General features: G+C 52.6%; 1 long non-coding RNA gene across 1 annotated transcript; it reads left to right on the top strand.

Moving 5' to 3' along the window:
• Positions 1–2,315: 2,315 nt before the first annotated feature.
• On the top strand, positions 2,316–2,747 carry LOC135290881 (uncharacterized). The gene is made up of 3 exons (XR_010353704.1): positions 2,316–2,389; positions 2,478–2,558; positions 2,646–2,747. It is a non-coding gene; the product is annotated as an uncharacterized LOC135290881 (long non-coding RNA).
• The last annotated feature ends 21,654 nt before the right edge of the window (positions 2,748–24,401 follow it).

Here is a 24,401-nt window from a genome sequence, read left to right as displayed (position 1 = left end):
CCTGTGCACCTTTGGCCATGTCCATTCACATCTGGCTCCCACAGCCTTACCCAACACCCCTGCATTGCCCAGTTCCCTGTGGCAGAAGGGGATCCCAGCACACCATGGAAATGGTTCTGGTCTCTGCTCCCTTCTAGCCTGGAATCGTGACATGGGTTTTCAGGAAGTCCTGATGAATGATGGTTTGAAGTTCCTGGAGGATGCTGGAGGCAAGTTTTCATTCTGCCTTTCCTTAGTGAATAATAAGGGTCAGTGCAACAGAAGCTCACTTATAAACCATTTCCCTTAACAAAATCTTAAGATTAAAAGAATCTGGAAACCTTGCCCTGCTCCCTTCTGGAGGCCTGCGGGCTCCCACAGGATCACTGTCAGTGGGAGGAAGGAGCATTTAGCTTTCAATCCTCCTCCCGTGTGCTGTGCCAATGTGTCCTTCCGTGTGCTCTGTGCAGTCACAGAGAAGAGCAGAGAGGGAAGGGGCCGGGCCCAGGGCTGTGCCCCGGGGCTGAGCCTTGTGGGCAGCCTGAGGATCTCCTGCAGTGCCACAGGAGCTCTTCTGTCCTGCCTTTCTTTGCAGCTGAACCTGCCGGTGAAGGTCCCACATCCAGGACTGAGGCTCTGGGAGATGCTGAGGGTAGGTCAAGGCCTTTCCCCTGGGAGAGCTGCCAGCTCAGAGCCCAAAGCTGGGCCAGGGAGGCAGCGCTGCAGGTGCCAGCACAGAACCATGCACGTGTGTGCCCGCGCCCTGCACGATCCCCTCACGGCTGCTGCGGCTCAGTGGTGCCCGTGCAGATCAGCAGAGATGGCAGAAGCTTCTGTGGCTGTTGAGTTACAGGTGTGTCTGCAGGGAAAACTTCTCAAGCTCCAGGGCTGGATGCTTGGCCCCAACCCAGCTCCCATGGCAGGGGTGAGTAGTGTGTCCCTGCTGACCCCACAGGCTGAGCCCTGCTTTTGTGGGATCCATTCCTGGGAAATGGAACTACTTTCTCTTAAGGTCCTCCGACAGGAGAAACCAAAGACATGGCAGGCAAGAAATTCCAGGACCCATTAGTAATCATGTGGCAAATGCTGAAGGAACGTCTGCAGAGAAGACAAGGTGGGTGCATTTCCCTCATTCTTCCCCTGGGTCTCAGCAGCTGGGGAAGACTTTGGCTGCACATCTAGACACGCCGTGCCTGGCACAGCTGGAAGGGATCCATGGCAGCCTCACTGCCCCGCTGCTGCTTTCACGCCCTGCAGAGCTGTTTCCCAGCCTGGCCTGGCTGCAGCTTCTGCCCAGCCTCTGCAGGAAGGCATTTGGCATCAGCTGACAGGCAGCCCAAACTGGACCACCGGACATGCCCACCCTCAGATCCCCTGCACTTCCTGGTGTCCAGGCAGATCAGATGTTGGGGCTCTTTGGGGAAGGAAGCAGCCTTGGGTTGTCCCAAAATCCTGGGTGTTTTCTGATCCTTATCCATTCCTTTCACAAGTGATGCCTCCTGAAATTGTCCCCTTCCCCATTCCCAGTCAGGAATGTTTCCATCTGATCCAGCTGTCTCTTTTCCATTTTCCAGAAATGAAAGGAGAGCCTGTGCAGAAGGAAGCATTTCCCAGAGGAAGCAGTGGTTCTGTGCCAGCCTCTGCTGCAGGAAGGGAGGCCATGCCAGGCACAGACACAGGAGGTAATTGCTGTGCCTCTGGGCCTGAGCCCTGCTGAGGCTTGAGCTGCCCTCTCTGCTGCTTGGCAGTGCGGGCACAGCCTGGACTAGAGCGGCACAGCCCAGGGGAATTATCCCGAGCAGGCTCAGGGCACTCGGGTCCTGAGCAGTCCTGCTGGGGTCCCTCCTTGGGAGACATGTCCTGAAACCTGGCAGCGACTGCACGGGGTGCCCACGGTGGGGAAAGGACAGAGGGGGAGAGCAAGGCTCCAGTGTGTCCTGAGAGGGCCTGGCTTGCTGCCCTTGGGATCTGGGGGGTGTCCCCACAGAAGGAGGGCAGGAGGGACAGAGGGAGGTAGGGAGGCATAGCTGTGGCACTGCCTGCTGCAGTTTGCCCCAGGGCTTTAGGGAGGATTTCCTCTGTGTCTGAGGGAGAGAGCCCCAGGGCCCTGTGCTGCTCCAGCCACTCCTCCCTGGGATGTTGCTGAGGGCAGGGAAAGGGTGTGGAGAGTGAGCAGGAGCCAGCCCAGAGCTCCCCAGGCCCCTGTGCACCTTTGGCCATGTCTATTCACATCTGGCTCCCACGGCCTTAGCCGACCCCCTTGCAGTGCCCAGTTTCCTGTGGCAAAACGGGATCCCAGCACACCCTGGAAAGTGTTCTCATCTGTGCTCCATTCTAGATGAAGTTGCTGGGAAGGCTTCTCCATCAGCTTGGATGAATAAAGTTTTGAAGCCCTTGGAGCCTCCTGCAGGTATGTTCTCAGTGTGCCACCAAGGAAGAATTGTAGACAAGCGGGCAGGAACCAGGTGACAGAAGCTTCTGTGGCTGTTGTGTTACAGATGTATCTACAGGGAGGACTTCTCCAGCTTCTCCAGCTCCTACCTTGGATGCTATACGCAAGCCCGGCTCCCATCACAGTGGTGAGTAGTGTGTCCCTGCTGACCTCAGAGGCTGAGCCTTGCTTTTGTAGGATCCATTCCTGGGAATTGGAAATATTTTTCTCTAAGGTACTCCAACAGGGAAAGTCCAAGATACAACAGATAAGATGTCCCTGCAACCTTCCAAACAGATGCGGCAAGAGCTGAAGGAACCCCTGCAGACAAGAGAAGGTGGGTGCATTTCTCTCATGCTTCCCCTGGAACTCAGCAGCCGGGGGCTTTGGCTGCACATCTGGACACGCCATGCCTGGCACAGCGGGAAGGGATCCATGGCAGCCTCGCTGCCCCGCTGCTGCTTTCACATCCTGCAGGGCTGTTTCCCAGCCTGGCCTGGCTGCAGCTTCTGCCCAGCCTCTGCCAGAAGGCATTTGGCATCAGCTGACAGGCACCCAAACTGTAACACACCCTGAGATCCCCCACTATATCCAGCCCTGCAGATTAGGAAAAGGGTGTCTGTTTGGAGGTGGAAGTGCTCACATCATGCCACTGTAATCTGGCCATTTTCCTGCTCCATAAATTTCACAAATATTACCTCTGATGCCACCGCCCAAGTGGGGAACAGCTCCATCTGATGCAGCTGTCTCCCTTCCTTTGTCAAGAGATGGACATAATGCTTCAGTGGAAGTTGGCATTTCTTGAAGGAAGCACTCCATCTTCGGTGCGAGCCCCAGCTGCAGGACGGAAGGCAATGCCAGACACGGGCACAGGCACAGCAGGTAATTGCTGTGCCGGGCTCAGCCCTGGCCGGGGCTGTGTGGCAGCAGCTCTTCCCCCAGGGCCTGCCCTTGCCCGGCCCAGCAGCAGCCAAAGCTGGAGGTGCCTCGGCTTCCAGGCCTCTGGAGCTGGTTCAGAGCCCCGGGGAAACGGGACTGGTGCAGCAACCTCCCTGGCGCTGCAGCTGCTGAGGAGCTGGCCCTGAGTGCCCAGAGGCCCAAGGCACAGGAGCAGCCCCGAGCGGGAGCCCTGCCGCCAGCCCAGGGCCGGAGCCAGCCCTAGCACACAATGGAAACAGTTCTCATCTTGGTTTGCTTCCAGACTGGGATGCTGGGAATGATTCTGCATTAGCCTGGCGCTCTGAAGTTGTGAAGCCCTCCGAGCATTCTGCAGGTATGTTCTCACTGTCCCACCAAGGCGTAATGTTTGACTGACTGGTCAGGACCAGGTGACAGAAGCTTCTGTGGCTGTTGTGTTACAGATGTGTCTGCAGGGATGACTTCACCAACTCCTACCCTGGATGCTGCACAAAAGCCCAGCTCCTATGGCAGGGGTGAGTAGTGTGTCCCTGCTGAACCCTCAGGCTGAGCCCTGCTTTTGTGGGGTCCATTCCTGGGAAATGGAACTACTTTCTCTTAAGGTCCTACGACAGGAGAAACCAAAGACATGGCCGGCAAGAAATTCCAGGACCCATTAGAAATCATGTGGCAAATGCTGAAGGAATGTCTGCAGAGAAGACAAGGTGGGTGCATTTCCCTCATGCTGCCCCTGGGACTCAGCAACTGGGGGCTTTGGCTGCACATCTGGACACGCCGTGCCCGGCACAGCGGGAAGGGATCCATGGCAGCCTCGCTGCCCCGCTGCTGCTTTCACGCCCTGCAGGGCTGTTTCCCAGCCTGGCCTGGCTGCAGCTTCTGCCCAGCCTCTGCAGGAAGGCATTTGGCATCAGCTGACAGGCAGCCCCTATTGCACCACAGTCCATGCCCACCCTCAGATCCCCTGCAATTTCCTGATGTCCAGGCAGATCAGAAGCTGGGGCTGTTTGGGGAAGGAAGCAGCCTTGGGTTGTCCCAAAATCCTGGGTGTTTTCTGATCCTTATCCATTCCTTTCACATGTGATGCCTCACCTTCCCCATTCCCAGTGAGGAATGTTTCCATCTGATCCAGCTGTCTCTTTTCCATTTTCCAGAAATGAAAGGAGAGCCTGTGCAGAAGGAAGCATTTCCCAGAGGAAGCAGTGGTTCTGTGCCAGCCTCTGCTGCAGGAAGGGAGGCCATGCCAGGCACAGACACAGGAGGTAATTGCTGTGCCTCTGGGCCTGAGCCCTGCTGAGGCTTGAGCTGCCCTCTCTGCTGCTTGGCAGTGTGGACACAGCCTGGACTAGAGCGGCACAGCCCAGGGGAATTATCCCGAGCAGGCTCAGGGCACTCGGGTCCTGAGCAGTCCTGCTGGGGTCCCTCCTTGGGAGACATGTCCTGAAACCTGGCAGTGACTGCATGGGGTGCCCACGGTGGGGAAAGGACAGAGGGGGAGAGCAAGGCTCCAGTGTGTCCTGAGAGAGCCTGGCTTGTTGCCCTTGGGATCTGGGAGCTGTCCCAGCAGAAGGAGGGCAGGAGGGAGTGTAGGAGGGAGGGATAGCTGTGGCACTGCCTGCTGCAGTTTGCCCCAGGGCTTTAGGGAGGATTTTCTGTGAGTTTGAGGGAGAGAGCCCCAGGGCCCTGGGCTACTCCAGCCACCCCTCCCAGGGATGTTGCTGAGGGCAGGGAAAGAGTGTGGAGAGTGATCAGGAGCCAGCCCAGAGCTCCCCAGGCCCCTGTGCACCTTTGGCCATGTCCATTCCCATCTGGGTCCCATAGCCTTACCCGACCCCCTTGCAATGCCTTTTTCCCTGTAGCATTAGGGGATCCCAGCATGCCACAGATATGGTTCTGATCTCCGCTCCTTTTTAGACTGGAATCGTGACATGGGTTTTCAGGAAGTCCTGATGAAGGATGGTTTGAAGTTCCTGGAGGATGCTGGAGGCAAGTTTTCATTCTGCCTTTCCTGAGTGAATAATCAGGATCAATGCAACAAAAGCTCATTTATAAAGCATTTCCCTTAACATTATGTAAGGGCTGAAGGATTCTGAGAATCTTTCCCTGCTCCCTTCTGGATCCCTGAGGGATCCCACAGGATCGCAGTCAGTGGGAGGAAGGAGCATTGATCTTTCAGTCCTCCTCCCGTGTGCTGTGCCAGTGTGTCCTTCCGTGTGCTCTGTGCAGTCACAGAGAAGAGCAGAGAGGGAAGGGGCCGCGCCCAGGGCTGTGCCCCGGGGCTGAGCCTTGTGGGCAGCCTGAGGATCTCCTGCAGTGCCACAGGAGCTCTTCTGTCCTGCCTTTCTTTGCAGCTGAACCTGCCGGTGAAGGCCCCACATCCAGGACTGAGGCTCTGGGAGATGCTGAGGGTAGGTTAAGGCCTTTCCCCTGGGAGAGCTGCCAGCTCAGAGCCCAAAGCTGGGCCAGGGAGGCAGCGCTGCAGGTGCCAGCACAGAACCATGCATGTGTGTGCCCTCGCCCTGCACGATCCCCTCACCGCTGCTGCGGCTCAGTGGTGCCCGTGCAGATCAGCAGAGATGGCAGAAGCTTCTGTGGCTGTTGAGTTACAGGTGTGTCTGCAGGGAGGACTTCTCAAGCTCCAGGGCTGGATGCTTGGCCCCAACCCAGCTCCCATGGCAGGGGTGAGTAGTGTGTCCCTGCTGACCCCACAGGCTGAGCCCCGCTTTTGTGGGATGCATTCCTGGGAAATGGAACTACTTTCTCTTAAGGTCCTCCAAAAGGAAAGACCCAAGATACTGCAGCCAAAAAGTCTCATGACTCAGATGAATTCCTGAGACAAACACAGAAGGAAGCACCCGGAGGACAAGGTGGGTGCCTTTCCTTCATGCTTCCCCTGGGACTCAGCAGCCAGGGGATTGGCTGCACATCTGGACACGCCGTGCCCGGCACGGCGTGAAGGGATCCATGGCAGCCTCGCTGCCCCGCTGCTGCTTTCACATCGTGCAGGGCTGTTTCCCAGCCTGGCCTGGCTGCAATTCCTCCCCAGCCTCTGCAGGATGGAATTTGGCAGTAGCTGATAGGGTGCCCCAACTGTACTGTGGGCCTGAGATCCCCTGCCATTTCCCAGTCTCTGAGAAGATCAGGCGGTGCAGCTGTTTGCACAAGGGAGTGCACTAGCCCAGCCCCAATTACCTGGGCTTTTTCCTGATCTTTACCTGTGACTTAGACAAGCATTGCCTCCTGAAGGTGCCACCTCCCCAGTGGGGAATATTTCCATTTGATCCAGTTGTCCCTTTTTTCCTTTTTCAAGTGATGGACCAAAAGGCTGTTCAGGAGGAGGAACACTCAGGGAGAAGCAGTGGCTCATTGGCAGCCCCTGCTGCGGGAAGGAAGGCGATGCCAGACACGGGCACAGGCACAGCAGGTAATTGCTGTGCCGGGCTCAGCCCTGGCCGGGGCTGTGTGGCAGCAGCTCTTCCCCCAGGGCCTGCCCTTGCCCGGCCCGGTAGCAGCCAAAGCTGGAGGCGCCTGGGCTTCCAGGCCTCTGGAGCTGGTTCAGAGCCCCGGGGAAACGGGACTGGTGCAGCAAGGTCCCTGGCGCTGCAGCTGCTGCGGAGCTGGCCCTGAGTGCCCAGAGGCCCAAGGCACAGGAGCAGCCCCGAGCGGGAGCCCTGCCGCCAGCCCAGGGCCAGAGCCAGCCCTGGCTCCCGACTGGGCAGGGGCTGCGCTGGGGCCTGACAGGGCCTGAGCCTGTCCCCTGGGGCTGGGGGTGCTGTCACGGGGCAGGGAGGGCCAGGGCTGGCATTGGCTGCTCAGGGATGGCTTTGGCCCGTGTCCCTGGCAGCAGCCACTGCCCAAGCAGCTGCGCTGCCCCCGGGCTCTCCTCCCGGCCTGCTGGGCTTTCTTGGCTGGCACAGCCTGTGCCAAGGGCCGGCAAGGTGCCTGCAGGCCCCAGCTCTGGGGGAAACAGAGAACGTCTTGCCCGTATCCACCGTGCTGCCAGCTCAGCAGTGCAGCACAGCACGGGCTCACGCTCCCCATCGCTCCCACAGATGCAGCCGGCACCACAAGACCTGTTACCGATGCCCAGGATGGCCTCGGAAGGGGTTTCTGTCAGGGAACAGTCTGCTGGCTAGGGTTACTGGCAGGCGTGCTTTCTTTGGAGCTTGTCTTCATGTTGGGCTGCTTTGGAATCGGGTATTCCTGGAAGAGAAAACAGTGAGTGTTTTGTTGCTCTCCCCCTCAAACAGCTTCTTTTGAAAGTCTAACGTGGTCAGGGAACATTCCCATTGAGACTGCAGTGGGGTTGTGGCCAGTCCATGATTGTCCAAATAACTCTGCTGAGGGTTCTGCTGCTGCCCAGTGCTTCCATTGGCCTCTCAGTTGCTGGGCCTTGTCCTGGGGGCCCCGCTGGGGCTGCAGTCAGTGCTGGCTCCCACTGAGTCTGCCTGGCCAAGAGCAGCCCCAGGGGCACGGGGCAGAGGCAGAGGGAGGTGGGGAGGAGAAAGAGCAGGGCCGAGATTGCCCTTGAAAGGCAGAGGCGCTCTGGGGCCCGCTCCTGGCCAGGGACCCTGCCCAGAGCCGTGCCCTGCTGGCCGGGGCCTTGAGGGACAGCTGTCCAGCTGGGCCCAGCTGTGCCAGCAGCTCCAGCCGTGCTGGGGAGCCTTGCCAGCTCTGGGCCCTGCTGTGCACGAGGGTCCCTGTGTGCCACTGGCAGCTGGGGCCTCAGCCACTTCCTCTCTGCACAGGAGCGCCTTGGGACAGGAGTTGGAAGACAGTGGCTGCACCTCACACCGACAGCGTGAGCAGCTTCTCCAGCAGCAGTAACGGCCTGGACAGCCCTCTCAAGTGTTCTGTGAAGAGGACCCCAGAACAACCGTCGACAAGGAAGCCTCTTATTGCCCCGTAGATCCCACTGCCACCTGCTCTCCCCATTGGCCTCCCCAAGCTGCCTTCATTCCTTTTTTTATCTCAGTCTCTCCCATCCCAGCCAACCCGAGTTCCGCTAGGGACCCCAGGACCAGCCCAGCACCTTCCAGCACCTCCTCAGACCAACACATCCCTTCCCCTGCCCCTGAGCCCCCTGGCCTTGCCCTCTAGGCAATACTGAAGGTGACACCCCACCCCACCCCACCCCACCCTCCACCCCCCTCCAACTCCCGCTTGCAGGGTAGGCAATGGCCCATTCCTGTGTTGAAATAAAGAGATGGATTTGTGTCCTAGTTTGAAAGCAAAACCAGTGAGAGGCTCCAAGTCAGAAATACAATTTATTAGGAAACGGGAAAAAAAACTAAAATACATGCAATAATACAAAAGAAAAACCACTGACAGGGTCAGAATACAGCCTGACACCCTGCTAGTTAGGGTGGTGGTAGCAGTCCAGATGAAATGGACTTGTGGAAGTGGTGATCCTGTCGAAACAATCTGGTAGCTCTCATCCTCTGGAAAAGCAGTGGGTAAGGGCGGCGGTTCCTCTGGGAATCCAGTGGAGAGACTGCTTGTTGTGTCCCAAAACCCAGATTATATCCAGCTGGGGATGCTTAGCTCCTCCCCCATGGGCAGAGCATCTCACAGTGGGCTGATATCATTCTGCCTCATGCTGTGGGTCCTTGATTAGCCATGAAACAGAAATGGCTCTGGGAGGGAGTTATCTCTGAGTCATGTGGCAAGACATTGATGGGCCCATTAACAGGAGATAAGGAAGAAACCATGCCCCTCCTGGTTTCAGCAGCTCTTCAGGATGGCATTAGAATACATCTTTACACTGCAACCCAGGACAAGCGGTCACCCCAGTGTCCAGGTGGCAGCAGCAGCAAAGCCCACCCAGCACCAGCACTGACTGAGCTCCATGCCCAGGAGGAGCCGTGGATGCCCACGGTGTGGGCAGGCAGAAGCCAGGCAGGGGCTGCTGTTGAAATGGAGGTTTTGGGGGGTTCAATTAAGTTAGCAATATGGACTAAGCATTTAAATTTTAAATTGTAGAATTATGTGTTGAATTTTAACCTTCTACTTAAGAAACCTCTGCCATGGTACAAAGGGCATAGGAAAATGCAAATTTCTGAAGCTTCTTGCTATGAAGGACAATACCAGCGTAATAAATAGGGCAGGAGATCTTTCTCCTTTTTAATGCCTTTATTAAAAAAATTCAGCTCAGGCTGGGGAGAAACGACAGGTCACCCGCACTCCCGCTGCTCCCAGGAGTGGCACGGAGGAGGAGGATGATGCAGCTGTGACCGCAGGTATGCAGGCAGAGCTGGGGCTTCCGTCCTCGAGGGAGTAGTGGGAATTCCACTTTTTTGGTCTAACATTCCAGGTCCTCTTCCTAGCTGACATCCTTTCAGGTTAGGGTGAAAAGTAAAAAGGATCTTAGCAGATACTGGATTAAGTTCCTCACCTTTGGACATTACTTAGGTTTCTTAGTTCCATGTTGGCTCATTGTTTTTAGGGTTTTTTTCCTGGAAAATTGCAAAATTTGGTGAAATGCATTCTCATCTGCATACTAGCTCTGGTGTCATCCCCCCCACCCTGCTACCTGCAGGCTCAGGTGAATCAGCAGGGGGACAATTGCGCTTGATTTCTAACCATTAACAGGTAATTGAAGAAAAACTATTAACAAGAGGTGATTGCAATGTGAAGCTACCAACAAGAAACAGTCAAAACTTCAACTCACAACAACTGGCCCTACCTGTTTAACTTTGCAGCCTTAAAAAAAAAGGACAACTTTTTTACACATAACAGTCCCCCCTTTTTTTCTTTGATCAGGCTGAAGCTTAAGCTTGCATCAACTTGCAATTTTTGGCTCATTAGCATAGAATTTCTTATAATTTTTATATTGATTATAAAATTCCTGAGCACTTTGTTGATCATAGTTACTCAATTTCATTCCTTTTTTTGGTTTTTTTCAGGTTAATTTCTTTAGAGATCCGTAGGTTATTCTGTACGGCAGATGTCACTATTTTAAATAAGCAGGGAAATAAGAAGAGCAAACTAACATGTGTACACACTGTGAAGAAGGCTTTAGTTTTCCAACCTCTTTTGAAAGTCCATGGGTTATCCCACAAGTGGAATCCAGTGCAGGAGTCCTTTCTTGATTTCTTACATATGCTAGTTTTCTTATGTCGTTTAAGATGCTTCAAACGACTGCTACAACTAATTTGATTTGATAAATTACTGTTTTGGTTTAGGTGAGTTGGTCATTAATATGATTAAGAGCTAATGCGGTCTGATTAGATATTATCTCTAATACTGCTTGTAGCTTCATAATTTTGTTTACTATATATTGCTTCTTCCATTTGGTTTTTCTTAAATCGCTGTATATAGGAACTGTTCAACTTGATCCAGATTCTTTGGGTAATATAAAGAAAGCTTGTTTTATAATCCTAATGATGCAACTGCCAGACCAGTCTCTTGGCAATTTAGTGGATGCTGTAGTAGCATAGATCCAAAACAGGTGTTTAGGGGTCTCCCGAAATGTATGATTAGTTTCTGTTGGGCCCTGCCAATATTTAGAAATTTCTTTCATTCTCCAAAAGAGGTTTATCTCTTTTTTATCATACTCATAAAGTCTATATGTTTTATTGTAAATGCACTTGTTCTCTTTTTTCTTAACAGGCCAAATTCTATTTGGATCTCTTGGGATCCACCGCGTAGCAGAGTCTTTTACTGCTAAATACCTTTTACAAGCCATTCTTCCTACTGGCGTACTGTACCCCTTCCTTTCCTTAACATACATTCTTCTCTTATTAGATTTTTACTTGGGGGTGTTGCTAAATGGTCTTGTTCTCTTCTTGCTTTTACTATTTCTTTTCCTCTGACCAGATTTACCAGGCTTGCTTCAGTAGCATCATGTTCAAAGTACCACCAGGCCTCTTCTACAGGGTGCTCTGCCAGGAGTTGCTGCCTAGAGGTGGCGGTGTTCCGGGCCATCCAATAGATTTTCTCATTCTCTTGATAAAAGATCAACTGGGAGAGGTTAACACAATTACGGCTTAAATTGGTGTGGACTCTCGACAAAGAACTTACTTCTTCTTCCTCACAGAGGGGTTGGTAGTACTCACTGCACGGCTCTCTTGCGCTCCCCAGAGCACCACTAGCAATGAAAGCCATTATTACTACCCTTCCCAAGAGTCCGGTATGGGTCATCTTGCACAGCCTGCCCACCCGGCCTTGCTTCTTGGGGATTTTACTAAGGAGAAGTTCCCAAGCTCTTTAGAGTCTCTTCTATTTGCTTCCCTGGTTAAACCTCTCTTGATCTGTCCTTACTGATTTGGTCTCTCTTAGGGGAGTACTCTGCAGAAGATTAACCCTCAGTCTTTGGTACTAAGTTGGGAGGACTTCACCAGAATTACCTATTAACAATTTTTAACTTTTACAAATCTCTTAAAACACTTTAGGATATGTTATGATTCTGAACTCTTTTCTTATGCAGTTCATCAGTCTTTTTGGCTCTTCCTTTTGAGTGTCAACTTTAAGTCTTTTGGTCCTTTTACAATGGTATACTCAGCTGAATTAACTCCTGATGTGGCTGAATCCTGTCCTGAGTTAGGGGGTGAGGGTGGTGTGGAATCTGATCCAATACCAGAGGGAAACACTGACCAATCTTGTCCAATGCTGGCGGGTGGGACTGGTCCTTTAATTCTCGTGATGTGGGTCCAACCCTTTTCTCTGGTCCGCACAGCTGAATTAGCGATGAGGAGTACCTGAAAGGGGCCTTCAAATTTAGGCATTAATGGTCTACTATTGCAGGATTATTTCAAAACCCAATCTCCTGGGTTAATGTTACGTGCTTTTCTGTCAAGAGGGGAGGTTTGGGGGAGGTATCCTCTTTTTCTAAGTCCTTCCAGGGTTCTTCCAATGACTTCTAAATATTTTCTGGTAGCTGCTTCTTCTTCCAAATAGTCTCCTGTGCTCCAGGGTGTTAACAAGAATGGCAGTCCAAGCATCATTTCATAGGGTGAAATCCCTATATCAGACCGGGGTCTTGTTCTGATGCGCAAAAGCATTAGGGGCAAACACTTTAGCCAATTCATTTTTGTTTCTTCGATCAGTTTAGTTAATACTAATTTTTGAGAGTTTTGTTCATCCGTTCCATCCTCCCAGAACTCTGGGGGTGCCACGGAGTATGTAATCTCCATTTTATTCCTAAAACTTCAATTATATTTTGCAATGTTTGGGCCACAAAATGTGGACCTCGGTCTGAGTCTATGGTATTCACCATTCCATATCTGGGGATGATGTTCTCCAAGATTACCCTTGCCACAACCTGGGCTGTTTCCTTTTTTGTCGGGAAGGCTTCTACCCAATGGGTGAGATGATCTACTATAACCAGTAGATGCTTCTATCCTTACTCTGGGGGCATCTTAGTGAAATCCATCTCTATGCTCTGGAAAGGCCTGAGAGTCAATTCCCTCCCTCCAGCTGCTACCTTTTTCATAACCTTCTGGTTCACTTTTTGGCAAATTAAACAGCCTTTTCTAATTGCTTTTGCTAGGTCATATACACTTATGCACAAGTTATTTCTTAGGAAATGATCACATAGTCCTTGGACTCCTCAGTGAGTTAAATTATGTGGTCCTGTTAGCACTGTCCCAGCAAGTGCTTTGTTTAGAAACACCCGTCCATCTGATCTTAACCACTCCCCTCGCTGCCCTTGGTGCAACTTTAAATCTTTTATAGCCTTTACTTTTTTTTTTACTAAATATAGGTTCTTATCTTCCTCCCTCCTCAGGCATGGTTTCTGCTTTAAAAACTTCTACCGGATCCCCTGGTTCTAAAGCTGCTTCCTTTGCTCTCCTGATCAGCTAGCCACGGTTTCACAACTTTAGGCTGAACAGTTTTGGGGGTCCAGTTGCTCCACAGTACCAGCAGCGCCTTTCGCTCAAAGGGGCTTGAGGCCTCTCCATTCCTCCTGTCCCTGACGGTACTGGCGTTTCCTTGCCTGCTCCTGGTGGTGGACTCTCCCACTCTTTTGTTACCTTGGATTGTAGGATAGAGTTGCTTGCCCCCCACATTTCCTCTAGCTATAGCGACCATGATACTAGCCTTGGCCTTTGCTTTTTCTTCTTGCCTCCTTAAATATACCTTCAATGCTTCTTTCAATAACTCATTAATGTCCTTCTCTGGCCAATCTTCAATCTTTTCCAGTTTTCTCTGTTTATCAGGCCAAGATGTAGTAAGAAATTGGACCTTTAGTAGCGCCTGACCCTCCTTGGTGTCCGGGTCTGTTCTGGAGTACAACTGGAAGTTCTGCTTTAGGCAATTAAGCCAAGTAGCAGGAGTTTCATCCTTCTCTTGTGCACTCTTGAATGCTAATTTTGTATTAGTTGCATTGGGAACTGATTCTCTGATTCCCCCTGATTATCAAAGACCTGTACTCTATCATGGCCTTCCTTGCTTCCTTCCTCCTGATTAGGGTTCCAATTGGGATCCACTAGTGGCAATTTTTCTGCACCTGATGGCACTTGGGGCCCTGGATGATTATCTTTGTCCCAAATTCTTATGCTAGCACCTCTAATAATTCGGAACTCTTCTGGGGAAAATAATATATTTAGAATGGAATTCATTTCCCCCAAGTGCAGATATTTAGACCTAAGAATTGATCCACTTGGTTTGCAATACCCACAGGGTCTTCAACTAAATTCCCTAACTCCCTCTTGAATCCTCTCACCTCAGAAGCAGTTAGAGGAGCATTCACAAAACCAACACCTCCTGCTACTCCTCCCATAGGAACTTCTCTAAGGGGAAAAAGTCTCTCTACCTTGGAGGTCATGGATCGGGTACCGCAGTGTGGCCCATCTTCAGACACAAAATTACTCATTTGAGGGCTATTAGCATTAACCTGGACCTGCTGTAGGCCAACAGCTGTATCTGGTGATAAGAGGTTACCAGGTAAGGAGGCATTTGTCTCCCAGTTAGGAGGAGGTGGAGGGACAGCAGTAGGAGGGGGAGAAGAGCTTGAGTGCATGTTAAGTGGAGCTGGAGAAGGGGTGGAGCGTGCAGCAGCTGAAGGAGGCACTAGTGGGGGTGCAGAAGCAGCTAAAGGAGTCGAAGGGGGTGGTGAGGGAATGGCCCCCATGGCCGCCGGGGGAAGAGACGGATCTGCTATTTGAGGTGCCCGAAGGAGAGGGTTCTAAGGTGGAGGGGCATCAGGAGGCAAGTAGTCCAGGGGGTGCCACCTTTTACTAATCTCTTTAATTCCAGCATCCCCTCCTTCATTCCCCTCTTTTGTCCTCTGCACCTTACAAATTCGCACTCCTTCATCCTCGAAAGCACTCTTTAACCAACAAGCTACATATAATAATTGCTGGGGATCAGTATCCTCTCGAGCTGTCACACACTGACTCAGCTGTTGACACATCCACTTGTCTTTTGTCCCACACCAGAGCCATCCACCTTGCACATCCAATTCTGGCCACGCTTCTGAACAGTAGTGAATCATCTTAAATTTATCTAAGCCCTCTGTGGCCTCTATAGAGTCCCATCTCTCTAACAGTTCACCTAGGGGAATATGGGGAGTTATATTCCCCAGTCTCTGGCCACTTTCCTTACTATTACACCCTTCCATTTTTTCGGGCCTCAAAAATTACAAAGGTGCTTCTGCTACTGACAGGCAGCTCAAAAGTAAATCCTATTTGTGAAGTCCCAGCCTCCTCTGCCGAAACTCCAATATGCCTGACCCTTTTCGTCAGGACTTTGTTGAGACCTCGGCCTCCTTTGCCAAGACTCAACAAAAAAAACCTCAAGACCCTGGCCTCTGAGGCTGAGTTTGCCTGACCTCCTTTCGTCAGGACTTCGTTTGCCTACAGGACTTTTGGACTTGCCCAAATCCTACTCAGGACTTCTGAATTTGCCTGACGTCCCTTGTCAGGACTTAAAACAAAAGTATGGCCTGATTTTTAGTTTGCCTGACTTCCCCCTGTCAGGACTTACATTACCAGAGCTTTAAAAAACTCGGGATAGGCTTCCTCTGCCAGACCTTGTGCTTTGACTTCCGTCGTCAGGACTTAATAACAAAACTGCCTGATTTTCTAAATTGCGTAACTTCTTTCATTAGGACCTGTATCAGGGCTTTTGGGATGCGTGCCACTCACATACTATTTCCTCCGCACGCCCGGAGGGGGGTCCTCTTTACCCCTTTGGAGGCGCCTCAATCACCAATTCCACTCGCTTCCCCCTGTTCCCGGCCGGCCCCCTGGCGGGGGTGCGGAACCGCGGTACTGAGGGGTCCTCACTCGCTTCGAGGGCCCAAGCTGCCGGCCCTCGTCTCACTCACACACACTCGCTCGCCTCCCCCTCCTGCCGCCGGATACTCTCACCAGTCCGGCGCTGCTCCGTGTCACTGTCCCAAGCCGATCTTCTCTGATCCTGAGAGCCAGCTGTCCTGCAGGTCCAGGGCGGGCGGCCGTCCCAGTCCTGGTGTCCTCTTCAGGTGTGGATCTCCTGGACGAGACCCTAGCATAATAAATAGGGCAGGAGATCTTTCTCCTTTTTAATGCCTTTATTTAAAAAATTCAGCTCAGGTTGGGGAGAAAAGACAGGTCGCCCGCACTCCCGCTGCTCCCAGGAGTGGCACGGAGGAGGAGGATGATGCAGCTGTGCCCGCTGGTATGCAGGCAGAGCTGGGGCTTCCGTCCTCGAGGGAGTAGTGGGAATTCCGCTTTTTTGGTCTAACATTCCAGGTCCTCTTCCTAGCTGACATCCTTTCAGGTTAGGGTGAGGAGTAAAAAGGATCTTAGCAGGTACTGGATTAAGTTCCTCACCTTTAGACCTTACTTAGGTTTCATAATTCCATGTTGGCTTCTTGGTTTTAGGGGTTTTTTTCCTGGAAAATTGCAAAATTTGGTGAAATGCATTCTCATCTGCATACTAGCTCTGATGTCACCTCCTCCTGCTACCTGCAGGCTCCTGGGAAGCAGCAGGGGGACAACTGCGCTTGATTTCTAACCATTAACAGGTAATTGAAGAAAAACTGTTAACAAGAGGTGATTGCAACATGAAGCTATCAACAACAAATAGTCAACCCTTCAACTCTCAACAACTGGCCCAACCGGTTTAACTTTGCAGCCTTAAAAAAAATGGATAATTTGTTGGGGCGAACACCCCAGGTGTGGAGACACGAGACTTGACTCCATTTCAGAAGGCTGATTTATTATATATTCTATGAAAATACTACATTAAAACTATACTAAAAGAACAGAGAGGAAAAAATGACCAGAAGGCTACAAAGAAGAAGAATAGAATGGAATGCATAACAAAAATCTTGTGACTGCTCACAGGCTCAACACAGTTGGCTGTGATTGGTCATCAAGTGAAACCAATCCACATGGACCAATGGAAGATGCACCTCTTGCATTCCACAGCAGCAGATAGTTATTGTTTACATTTCTTTCCTGGGGCCCTCAGCTCCTCAGGAGGGGAAAAATCCTAGGAAAGGATTTTTAATAAAATATCATAGCTACAGATAACTTTTTTACTCATAACACCAGGAGAAGACCAGGGAATGCAGGAAGGCTAGACTAAGGAGCTCCTCTGTCTCCAAGCTGATCCAAACCAACAGACGTACTCAGATAAGCACCAGGGGACCACAGTGCACGCACAAAGGAGAAAAGTTCAAAAGTTCAGTCATGAGCAAGACCACAGCCTTCGGCCTCAGAGACCACCAAAGACCCCAGTGTGACCACCACAGGAAACAACGCGTGCCCAGAAGGGCGTGGATCTCATCGCCATGGGAGGGGAGGACAGGCGGGGCCAGGGGTTGAATGTGCATGAAGAGATTGTGTAATGCATTGCATATGGAACAGGTTTGTGAACAAAGATGTGGCTCGGACCAGGGCTCGGGGCACAAGATTTCACGAGAGCCATCTCACCTGTGCCAGGCCCTGACACGCATCCCCACTTCATAACTACATCAGTTTGTGGAGTGGCGCTACAGGACATGAAATGTAACAACGCAGACACGCATCTCTCCAAGGTAAAAAAGGGGGCAGTTGAATTTCTGACTCCAACATTTACAGATTTCCAAAAGTGACAGTGGATTGGAGGGTGAAAGTGCCACTTCTCCAATGACACTGGACAAACCAAGAGTCCATCAAATTTCTCCTCCTGCAGAAAAGAATGCATAACAATACGTTATTTGCATAACGTGTGTGAGAAAGTTTGTTACAAGAATGTAAACATCAGAAGGTTTAGAAAAACTTGTCCTAGGGTGAGGTTATGATGCTTGCATCCCCAGTCGTGTGTTCTGTTAATGCTGGATATTACGTACTGTGCCTTCACGACTGGCCCTGAAGAGCAAGGTTTGTTTTGGTTTGTTATCAGCCTGCTCCCCCACAGCTGGCAGGACACACAGACAGCTCAGTTCATAATGCAGCTTTTGCTTTTTGCTTTGCTTGCTGTTGCTTGCTTTGCTCTTGCTTCTGCTGTGCTCCTGCTTTGCTTTTGCTTTTTGGCTTCTGCTTGTTAGTCAGTTTAGCTAAGCAGTACAGATTTTTCCCTGGACTGTTTTTCCTTTCCCTTTTTGAAACCACTCACACCTGCTCCAGACTGGGACCTGGGAAACACCGAGAGTTTGCATCCTGTGGCTGCAGCAGCTATCCCCAGCACCGGAGGGAGCGACAGCAGAGCCACCACTGCCAGGAAAGACTTTCTGAATTTGTCATCCTTTTCAGATGGGTGAAAGCATTGTCATCTGCTATTGTTCATTTTGTGTGCTGGGGGTGTTTTGCCTGTCAAATAAACAGGTTCTTTCCACTTCTCTGCAAGGAATCCTACCCGAACTGCTGGGGGGAAGGGGCCATGTGGGGTTGCTTTCTGGGGGGCCCCTTTGGAGGTTTTCTCCCAGAGTGACCCTAATCCAGGACAGAACATTAAAAACCAGGGCGACAGTGGAGTCTATTTATTCTGCATATGGCTTCACTGTGACCAGCGGTGGGAAGGGAAGGGAAGGGAAGGGAAGGGAAGGGAAGGGAAGGGAAGGGAAGGGAAGGGAAGGGAAGGGAAGGGAAGGGAAGGGAAGGGAAGGGAAGGGAAGGGAAGGGAAGGGAAGGGAAGGGAAGGGAAGGGAAGGGAAGGGAAGGGAAGGGAAGGGAAGGGAAGGGAAGGGAAGGGAAGGGAAGGGAAGGGAAGGGAAGGGAAGGGAAGGGAAGGGAAGGGAAGGGAAGGGCTGTGTAGCCTCAGGGTCCGACAGGGCTGGTGATCAGCCCCAGAGACACAACAACCCAGGTGCAACCAGACTTGATTTCCAGGTCGAAACACTCGGCATAGCTGGCCTGGACTTCCCTGTAGGGCACGTGGGGGCTTTGGAGTCCCCCGTAAGGTGCACGACGGGGTGGGGCCCCTTGTGACACACCCAGGGATATTTTAGGTTTCCTCTGAGGCAGGGAGGGCAATGGGGTCCACTTCAAGTCATGCAAGGGATTTGGAATCCTGTGTGAGGCATGTAGAGGGTTTGGGATCTCTCCCAAGGTGTGCAGGGTGCTGGGATCTCTCCTGAGGCACATGTCGGGGTCCTGGGGTCTCATTTCACATGTAGAAAGGGCTGTGGACTCTCGTAAGCGTGCAGGTGCTTTGTGTCCCTCCTGCTGTACACAGTGGGGCCGGAGTGTCTGCTGAGGCACGCAGGGGACGGGGACCTCCGGCAGTCCCTCCCGGGCCCGTGCGGCTCGGGGCTGCCGCGGCCCAGGGCCAGCCGCCGTGCCGGGATGGCGGTGGCGAGGCGCCGAGGCGGAGCTGCCCCGCCGGGTCACGCTGCACCGGCACGGCACGGGCGGTGCTGAGCGCCGGGCAGTCGGCACCACCAGCCCAGGGGCCACAGCCCCGGCCCTGCCTCTTTTGGGGCCAGGCACAGACAGCCCCGTGGGACGGGCACCGCTCAGTGCCTGAGGGGACGGAACAGATGCCAGAGGAGCCCCACGAGCCCTGTACAGGGCCCTGGCGTTGCCCGCCCGGCTCCCCCGGGCCTGTGGCCATCCCGGGCAGCAGGGGCTCGCTCTGGGCCGTGCTCTCCCCAGCCAGCGAGGCTCCGGGCCAGCACCCAGCTCCTGCCACTGCCCTGAGAATGCTGAGGGGCTTTCGCGGCGGAACTGAACTTGACAGGGACAGAATTCATAGGAGACTTGTTCTGGCCTTTTACAAGGTTAACTGAGAAACAACTTAAAATCCCAGGCTAAATCGTCTGCTTTAACGTGTGGGGATTCCTTCAAGACCCTTCCTAATTCCCGTGGTGCCGGGCCGGGCCACGTCCCAGCGAGCACCAAGACCCAGCAGCTCGATGGATGCAGCACGGCTGGCACCAGGGAAATGAGTCAGTGTCCCTACAGCTGCCTGCTCTGCCTGCACGGCTGTCACACAACAGCAATGTTACAGAAGGAACAGGCATTTTTACATCCTCACGACCGTGTGATCTTTGGTCCTGGTGGTGGATCAGAGAGAAAAGCCAAATGTGACAGAGTAAACGTGACTCTAGGAGAGGGATGCCTCAGCAGAGGGTCTGGGGACCTGTGGTGCCAGCCAGTGGCCCGGCACTTGGACACAGCAGCAAGACCCCAGACTATCACACTTCACCTGGGAGGGTAGAAAAGCTCAGGGGTTCTTTGTTCAAGGTCCTCCAGAGGCACCAGCTGAAGCTGCCACAGTTCCACCTTGATAAAACTGTTTAAAAAGATCCAGAGGTCTGACACTCTGCTGTGGAGGACATTCCACATGTTATATTTGCCCAATTATCCAATTTTAAAAGAAGCCACAAAAACAACCAAACAAAATGAAACGAAACAGCAATTTGAATTATGTAGCTTAATATATATACAATTGAATACATTCAAAATATTGACAGTATCATTTGCTGGCAGTAACGAATAATTTGGTCCTGATAATAGCGTATAAGCAAAAATAACCATGCGGGGTATGCGTGGGGTACGGAGTGCAGGGCTTTTGGACCCCCGTCACCTCACGTACTAGCGTGTCAAGCCAAAATTCCCCTTTTTATGCTGTATGTCATTACCATCTCCTCCCATTTTCAATTCATCACACTTGTATCACTGCCCTCATCATCACCTTTACCACGCATGCTCCACACTTCTTTAAGTAAGTTGTACCACTGTTTGGGGATCTTCTTTGAGGAAGGCCTCTCCTCTTCCTCCATGTCCTGTAGTTCACCTTTTGGATTACACATGCGCACCAAGCTGCTACAGTATAAGCCAATACTGTGTTCTAACATTAAAGCAGTGGATCTCATATAATCAACATTTTCCTGGTGTCCAACCAAATTCTCCTCTCTTCCACTAAATTTAATCATAGTTATCTCTTGCTTCCTCCTCTTCTGAACATCTGCAGGAGACCTGTAGGGAGAGGGATAAACCCTCCTCTCCCTTTCTTGCTTGGCATTACACCTTTAACTGTTTTATTATTTCCAAATATTAATTACTTTATTAATATTGATTACTCTTTCAAATTTGTCAGCATGAATGATATCTATTTACCACACACAGTTCTCATCTTTTGGGCATTTAGGAGCTTTTCATTTTGCTTTGCACCCAAGAAAAATATACCCCCAAATGTGCACAAATAACTCCTTTCGCATATCCTCCTTTTCAGCTGGTTTTTCCATTGTTCTCTGCTATCTTGTCCTCATCTTTCCACAAGTCCTGTGTCTATTCAAGTCCAGCCTGGGACCGTGCACGCATTTGCTTTAGTTCTGTAGTGATTTATGCCCAGCCATCCTGCCAACCACACCCATTTCAATGTTGCAACAACCTAACTCTGGGCTGCAGTATGTGAATCACACTCTGCTGTGTGAGATGGCAGAGCACCAGAGCAGGCTCTGAAGAAGGGGCATTTGGTACATTAGTGAAGTGAGTGCTGGAACCTGGGCTAGCTCTTAGAACTACGGCAGGAGTCGGGAACTGCCTCGCTATGGGGATTTACCAGAGGCAGAACCTTTAGTGCCACTTGCTCTCCAGTGCCAGACACAAGCCACGACAGGGACGAAGCACAGGAGAAAGGAGGAGGCGTCCCGTCTTCAGGTTCCGCAAGGAACACCTTAGTCCAGGCGAAGAGAACAGGATGAAAAGCCCCTAGCTGTACTGCCCAAGGGGTTTTGTACACATACAAGTCATGGGGTGGATGCAAACAATGAACCAATAGGGAATGCTCAGGAGAGGAGTGAGGGGATTACATCAAGTGTCTGGGGCCAGTTGGGGTAGGAGGGTGGAGAGGATGGGTCACAAGGGCCAATGGGGCTCCCAGGAGTAGGGGAATTCCAAAGGGGAGTTGCAGTCAGGGATTGGCCCAAAGGTTTGGGAACCAAGGGGCTGGGTTGCCTTGACAGGCAGGGAAAGAGCTGGAACAAGGGGTGGGGAAGGGCACGAGGGACAGTTTGGAGGGAGGGTAAAACCCACAGGTGAACCAAGTCAGGAAAAAAATGGGGGATAACAGAGCCCTTAAACAACACTTAAAATGAAATCAATAAAATAAATTTGAACTGCAACAATAAGAGCATCTTGAGGGACGCAGCCTGACCAGCAATGTCAGCAGGCAAAAGAAAGGTTTTGCTTTGCAATGGCCCTTTGATGAAGCAAAACATTTACAATCAGGGCAGTCCATTCATGCGGACGGGCGCACACTCTGGGGGTACAGCTGAGGCCATGAGGTCACAGCAGGGCTCTGGGGTCACAGCAGGCTGAGCTCTCAGCAGGCCCTGAGGTCACAGAGGTGCCAGAGGTGCCAGAGCCCCGTGGTTGCACAGCAGCACAAGGAGCCAGCACTCAGTCCCTGAGCACAACTGTTGCGGCAGCAGCAGCGGTGGCAGCAGCGGTGCTGACGTTGGGACAGCGGTGTCGGGACAGCGGTGGCAGCAAGAGCTGCGGGACTGGCGGAGGACAAGGCACCATGGCCCTTGCTCTGCGCCTCCTACTCCTGCTGCTCCTGGCCGTGGCCCTGCCTGCCAGGGCTGCCCAGGCTGCTCCGCTGCAAGCGCGGCGAGCAGGTGAGCCGGCAGCCTGGCTGCCCTTTCCCGGGACAGCGCTCCCGGCTCCCTGGGAAGCGCTGGGGATGGTTTTTCCCAGGGCTTTTGGGAGGGTTTCCTCTGTGGGAGGGAGAGAGACCCCACGGGCCCTGGGCTACTCCAGCCACCCCTCCAGAGATGTTGCAAAGGGTCTGCAAAGAGGTTGGAGAGTGACCAGGAGCCAGCCCAGAGCTCTCCAGGCCCCTGTGTAGCTTTGGCCATGTCCATTCACATCTGGCTCCCACAGCCTTACCCAACACCCCTGCATTGCCCAGTTCCCTGTGGCAGAAGGGGATCCCAGCACACCATGGAAATGGTTCTGATCTCTGCTCCCTTCTAGCCTGGAATCGTGACATGGGTTTTCAGGAAGTCCTGATGAATGATGGTTTGAAGTTCCTGGAGGATGCTGGAGGCAAGTTTTCATTCTGCCTTTCCTTAGTGAATAATAAGGGTCAGTGCAACAGAAGCTCACTTATAAACCATTTCCCTTAACAAAATCTTAAGATTAAAAGAATCTGGAAACCTTGCCCTGCTCCCTTCTGGAGGCCTGAGGGCTCCCACAGGATCACTGTCAGTGGGAGGAAGGAGCATTTAGCTTTCAATCTTCCTCCCGTGTGCTGTGCCAGTGTGTCCTTCCGTGTGCTCTGTGCAGTCACAGAGAAGAGCAGAGAGGGAAGGGGCCGGGCCCAGGGCTGTGCCCCGGGGCTGAGCCTTGTGGGCAGCCTGAGGATCTCCTGCAGTGCCACAGGAGCTCTTCTGTCCTGCCTTTTTTGCAGCTGAACCTGCCGGTGAAGGTCCCACATCCAGGACTGAGGCTCTGGGAGATGCTGAGGGTAGGTCAAGGCCTTTCCCCTGAGAGAGCTGCCAGCTCAGAGCCCAAAGCTGGGCCAGGGAGGCAGCGCTGCAGGTGCCAGCACAGAACCATGCACGTGTGTGCCCGCGCCCTGCACGATCCCCTCACCGCTGCTGCGGCTCAGTGGTGCCCGTGCAGATCAGCAGAGATGGCAGAAGCTTCTGTGGCTGTTGAGTTACAGGTGTGTCTGCGGGGAGGACTTCACCAACTCCAGGGCTGGATGCTTGGCCCCAACCCAGCTCCCATCACAGGGGTGAGTAGTGTGTCCCTGCTGACCCCACAAGTTGAGCCCTGCTTTTGTGGGATCCATTCCTGGGAAATGGAACTACTTTCTCTTCTGGTCCTCCGACAAGAGAGACCAAAGACATGGCAGGCAAGAAATTCCAGGACCCATTAGAAATCATGTGGCAAATGCTGAAGGAACGTCTACAGAGAAGGCAAGGTGGGTGCATTTCCCTCATTCTTCCCCTGGGACTCAGCAGCCAGGGACTTTGGCTGAACATCTGGACACGCCGTGCCTGGCACAGCTGGAAGGGATCCATGGCAGCCTCACTGCCCCGCTGCTGCTTTCACGCCCTGCAGGGCTGTTTCCCAGCCTGGCCTGGCTGCAGCTTCTGCCCAGCCTCTGCAGGAAGGCATTTGGCATCAGCTGACAGACAGCCCAAACTGGACCACCGGACATGCCCACCCTCAGATCCCCTGCAATTTCCTGATGTCCAGGCAGATCAGATGTTGGGGCTCTTTGGGGAAGGAAGCAGCCTTGGGTTGTCCCAAAATCCTGGGTGTTTTCTGATCCTTATCCATTCCTTTCACAAGTGATGCCTCCTGAAATTGTCCCCTTCCCCATTCCCAGTGAGGAATGTTTCCATCTGATCCAGCGTCTCTTTTCCATTTTCCAGAAATGAAAGGAGAGCCTGTGCAGAAGGAAGCATTTCCCAGAGGAAGCAGTGGTTCTGTGCCAGCCTCTGCTGCAGGAAGGGAGGCCATGCCAGGCACAGATACAGGAGGTAATTGCTGTGCCTCTGGGCCTGAGCCCTGCTGAGGCTTGAGCTGCCCTCTCTGCTGCTTGGCAGTGCAGGCACAGCCTGGACTAGAGCGGCACAGCCCAGGGGAATTATCCCGAGCAGGCTCAGGGCACTCGGGTCCTGAGCAGTCCTGCTGGGGTCCCTCCATGGGAGACATGTCCTGAAACCTGGCAGCGACTGCACGGGGTGCCCACGGTGGGG

This window comes from Passer domesticus, chromosome Z (assembly GCF_036417665.1).
Source record: "Passer domesticus isolate bPasDom1 chromosome Z, bPasDom1.hap1, whole genome shotgun sequence".
Lineage (NCBI taxonomy): Eukaryota > Metazoa > Chordata > Aves > Passeriformes > Passeridae > Passer > Passer domesticus.
The sequence above is the reverse complement of the archived record's forward strand: the minus strand, read 5'-3'. Positions and strand labels throughout refer to the sequence as shown.